This window comes from Lotus japonicus, chromosome 1, assembly GCF_012489685.1.
Source record: "Lotus japonicus ecotype B-129 chromosome 1, LjGifu_v1.2".
In the NCBI taxonomy this organism is placed as follows: Eukaryota; Viridiplantae; Streptophyta; class Magnoliopsida; order Fabales; family Fabaceae; genus Lotus; species Lotus japonicus.
The window spans coordinates 44738112-44743775 of NC_080041.1; the positions used below are offsets into that span (position 1 = coordinate 44738112).

The 5664-nt window shown below is 36.7% G+C and overlaps 1 pseudogene; it reads left to right on the forward strand.

The window, feature by feature from the left end:
- The first annotated feature begins 272 nt into the window (after window positions 1-272).
- On the forward strand, window positions 273-4041 carry LOC130736539 (high mobility group B protein 9-like; annotated as a pseudogene).
- Window positions 4042-5664: the final 1623 nt, after the last annotated feature.

Here is a 5664-nt window from a genome sequence, read left to right on the forward strand (position 1 = left end):
TCAAAACTGCCAATAACATCACAATGGAACTTTGAACCTAGATAAATGACATAAATAAAGAGCCCACTCTTCTTCATCTATAGCTTAACCATTACCCAACACGCGGCAAACCATCTTTAATTCCTTAAAAGCTTTTCGTATCTCCAAATTCTCATTCCTTGTTCTTCTTCCTCTATAAATTTACCACTCTTCCTCACATCAAACACACACTCCCTCCTTTTCATTTCTCAACTTTGTTTCACTTATTCCCCCTTTTTTGTTCTCTACTCAAAATGTCATCGGTGGCGAGAGCCACTGGCAGTGGTGGTGACGATGGCAGGTTCTACCCTCCTACCCTCGCCTATCATGAGGACATTGGCAATGATTCTAGCCTCTTCTGGAACACTCTCAGATCTTTCACGATAACCTGGGTTCCAAGTTCATGTAAATTTCAATAATTCCTTCATTTCTTAGATTATAGGAATTTTTTCTTCTTATTATTAACATCATCATCTGTCTAGTAGTGGATAATGAATATGTGTTTTGGATTTAACTGACTTTATCTTTTTCCACTATCTGTTGTTCAGCCTTCGTCGTTTCGATTCGATTCGTAGAGTTTAGTTTTTTTTAAAAAATTATGGGATGATTATACTTGGACTATTTTTCCCTCATCATCTTGTCAAGAGTTCCTGTGATTGGAGGGAAGAAGCTGGATTTGCACAGCCTTTACGTGGAGGTTACCAGGAGAAGCTGATAGCAATTTCGCAAGTGCACAGATTGATCGAAGTAATACAAAAGATTGTCGAACCACATGGATAGTTGTTCATCAACTGCTTCTAAGAGTTTCGTGTTCAGAATGTGAAAAAGAAAGCAATATAAGTTAGAGGGTTTGTTTTGTTTAACACACTTGTGATGAAGAGCAAAAATTGTAATTCAGATAAAGAAGTTCCCCGGGTAAAGTTTCACTTAGTCCAATTATGTTTCTTACAACCAAATCCTTATATGAACTTTAGAACCCCTTCTATGGTGACATAGCCCTTACCTTCACTTGTTAATACATTAATCAAGTAAACCATTCAATTTCAGTTGCTAAGCTTAATGCCTTAGTACCTAGTCAATTCAATTGAAGAATGAAGCTTGTATGTTCAGGCCAACACAATAACTTCCTACCTTATACCTAAGTGCTAGCAAACAAATCAATCTAATCTCAAATCCCTTAATCCTTACCAACTACCGTTGTGCAAGAAGAAAGCCAAACACTTGCATGCATTCAAGAGAGTATTGAAACAGAGAAGAGATACATAGAAAGGAAACTTTATTCATATAAGAAACTAAGAAGTTCAAACCATAATAAGAACTAAGGTTCACTTCACCCAAAGTACAAAGATAACTAGCCAAGCATGGCTAGGCAATTCATAATGTAAATTAAAAGAACAAAAACCTGAAACAATAGTGCCAAGAAGCCTCCCACAAGATCCAAGAACCTGAACCTCTAAGTTTTGTTCAAAAAGTTACAAGATACCTAAAAGAAATAACAAAATCCCAATTTATAGAGTTTCCCGCAGTAATCCACGCATGTACGTGGCCTCCTCCACGCACATGCGTGGGCAAAATGCTCAAAATCGCACAACTCGCAGCATCAGGTCAGGCCACGACACATGTGCGTAGATCAGGCGGCGCACATGCGTCGCCTTCAGGTTTTTCCAACAGTACCTCCACGCATGTGCGTGGGACACATGGCGCACACGCGTGGCTCATCTGGTTTTTCTTCAATTTTGTAACTCTCACTTCTCCTATCATCATGACTCATTACTTGGCCTTCAACCATCATCATTAGCCATCAAAAACCTATCAAACCTGAAAAGAATCTCAAGAAACCGTCAAAACAACAATGTAACTCATGGGAACATGTAATTTATCATGGTAATTCACCATCCCTTCATTCAATTCAGCAAATAAAACCCTCAATGTGCAATCAACACTCATGAATTCAAAATACTTCAGCTCAAAACTGACCATAGGAATTACTCTCTAACTAAACTAATAAAAAGACCAAATAAATTGATTAAAAACACCTAAACTAATGCAGATGCAATTATGAATTAATAAGGGACTCAACTTGACTTAAAACTCAATAAAGGACTTAGAAAGGAAAAGAAAGAAACAAGAAAGACTCGACAAAGATAGAATAAACCTCGGGTCATCGGAAGCGGTTATGAGAAGGTGGGCTTCATTATCCACTCAGTTTTTACAATTTTTTATTTGTTAGTTTTTAATTTAATAAAAATTAAACAATTTGTGATTTGTGGATGATGCATGTTTTCAATTGCAAGTGGTTGCTGACAAGAAATGGAGGGAGGTAGGTAGTGTGTTCAATTTCTCTCCTACCACCACAAGTGCATCTTATGTGCTCAGGAAACACTATCTCAATCTTCTCTACAATTACGAACAAGTTCACTTCTTTAAGGTTCGGAGTCCTATGCATTCTCCTCCTGCAGGTACTGTACTGAATTAATTCGCTCTATGTTCTATGAAAATATTACATTCACGCAATCACCGAATTTGAGTCGATATGTGCTGATCCAATTGGACGACTTAAATTGTAAGACATGTCGACCTATCTCAATGAGAGGGTCCATGTATTGTGAACGCATGATATCTCTGACTCGAGTACTCCATTTGTGTTTTTCTATTTTCTTATGAAGTAATTGTTTATTTTCTTGTTTTATTCATGGGCATATGAAACTAATTTAATGTGAACAAATTGCCCAATTTTTTTACATTGCAGGTGCATTTTCTGGTAGCAACTCCTCGTGGAAACCTGATTTAGCTCTTCTGGAGTATGCACCTAAGCCTGCAAACAGTAGCCTTGAATGCAATATTGCAGGTACGTAATTGAAAATTCTTAACTCGGATAAGAAAAGAGTGAATACTCAATTTCAACAGTATAAGTGTAAGCATCCCAATAGAAAAGGGAATACCTCCAGCGGTCCATGATTGTGTTAAATATTAGACTCACCTGATTGATTTGATATTTGACACAATCAAGTCTGCATGAGTATTTCGTTTCAATAGGAACTAATTTATCACGACCCTTACACTTTCACCATCAAAATTGAGCAATCACTCCAAAAAAAATAGTGAAATTTACTTTTTATCTTTTTTGGGGTGTTACTAGTAAAATAAAGTGTAGGCTGAAATTGATTTCAATGCTGAATTGCAAAAAAATGGATGCTTTTATACACCGGGAACAATTGAAAGAAAATTTGATTGTGGCTATTTAGTGTCTGTGAAGCTGGGTTCAGAGGTTCTTAGAGGGGTTCTTTTCCATCCATATCAGCAAATTGTTCCTCCTCCATCATTGGCTCCGCAACAGGTCAGTGTCGTTGTACCATTCAATCCCAAAGCTCAATGTTCTGGTCGGAGAAGGAGGAGCAAGAGAAGGTGGGATCCTAATTACCCCAAGTCTAATAGGAGTGGCTACAACTTATTCTTTGCTTAAAAGCATACCAAGCTGGAAGAACTCTACCCAAATAGAGAAAGGGAGTTTACCAAAATGATTAGCCAGTTCTAGACCAGTCTTAGCCCTGATCAAAAAATGGTAGTAAAATGGTCATGTTGTTATGTTTATTGTTTTGATTAGAGTAAGGTAAAATGTAGAGGGAATTGTAAAATTGGTCCCAGATAATGTTGGTGGCAGGTAATTTGTCCAGTCAATGGGTCACAATATGAAGGAAATACTCATCACGGTCTCTTAATTGTGTAAAATGTCGGTCGAGTTATGAACACCAACTTTTTACCTCACTAATTGGACAGACAATTCACACAATTCAGGACCGCATTGATATTTTTTTAGGGTAAAAATGAATTTGTGAGCATCTAACAGTTTTTTGATCAATTTGACCTTTCGCTCATAAAATGTATAATACTTGAGAGTTATGAATAATGCAGGTTTACCAGAAACTTAGGTTGATGGACAAGGAAAGGTACAAGAGAGAATTTACGAAGTACAACGAGAGAATGAAGCTCTTGCAACCAGAAGAAGTTGAACGTCGTGAATAATTTTATGGCGAAGGAAATATAGTGGCTAGGATTGAGTTTTTTGAATTTCATATATTGTTGCTGTGGATAATGATCCACTGGACTAAACTATGTAGAACTGTTTTTGTTTTTTTTTTGAAAACTCTTGTTGTTTCCTTCCTGGTACCAAATCCATCGTTTTGTTTAATCAATCAACTGTTTTTCTAATTAGGTCCATATCAATGGCAATATGGCATTAGTTTGACCTTTGTGCTCCAGAGGTTGAAAAATAAAAATGGGTTACAAAAATGACTCATAGGAGGATATAACGGGGCCCACATAGTTTACATCATCTGAAATATTGTGTCATCTTATTTGTTTTACATTTTTAAAATGGTGAACTATGTGGTACTCATAAATTATTTCTTATGCAATATTTATATTAAGTGTTCAAATAGATTATTGTTATTTGTGATATGACTTTGGTCCTGGAGGCTTATTTGCGGTGGAGATTGTGACATATGGAGATTATAGTCAGCCAACGATCAAGGTGATGGTGCAGATTCCGACCTTTGAGAAAAATTGATGATGCAGAGAAGAAGAAGAGTAAGGAGACGTTTGGTAGAATGGAACGCTAAACATTCCCGGGTTAGTAAGGTTGTTAATGTAATTATCTCATGTTTGGTACAAGTTTTAGAAAAAATATTCCCAAGCGCTATGGATTCTCAGACATACAATTTACATGTTTTCTCCAAATTTTATTCCCATTACCAATGATGAGTATCTTACAATCCTTTTTTTACTGCTACGGAAAATTACAAGGACTAGAACAACACTGAACAGGGAATCAAAGGCCTCTCCAAGCTCCGCACACTAGCTAGCTAGGGAAGAGGAAGAACCTGCTTGGGCCAAGACATCCGCCAGACGTTCGCATCTCTACTGATACCATCAAGCACAACCTGCCAATCACGATTAAGGCATGCTCTGATGTTGTTCAACACAGGGTAGAACCTTATGCTCTCATCATCTTGAAGCGAAGACAACAAGGCACTGCAGTCCACCTCACAGATGACGTTCCTGTTAATGGACCATGTGCAATTACTTCACATGATTTGGTCAAGGAATGAAAAAGGAAGATTGGATGAAGTCATTATCAGCACTAAGAGGAATGATTAAATTATTATTAGCATTGGAAGGAGATGATTCAACATTGCTATGTAATAACAGCTGCTTCATATGTTTAGCCTTAATTCTAGCTTTTCCTTCCTCCCCGGGTCAAACCTGTGTAATATATACTTGTACATTGTTATTTAATATATATACATGTACATTGTTATTCAAAGCAATACAATTCAATATTATTCCATTATACTTGTACCCCCTTCCCAAAGCAGCAAGAGGTCATCCCTCATGGCAGTAGCCTCTGCAAGAAAAGCATTACCACCCTCATTCGTGATTCACCAAATTTAGTTTCACTCATAAACTCATTCATTTCAATCAAAGTCTTTCTTTTTGTTCACTAAATCGAGTTTTAGTGACATAAATGACCTTCATTCTCCCTATCAAATCTTTCATCTCATGTAATTTTTAGTATTACATACATGTGAAAGTATTTTTAACTAATATTTCTCAAGCAAGATTGACTTATTAAAATTACTTTTAAAA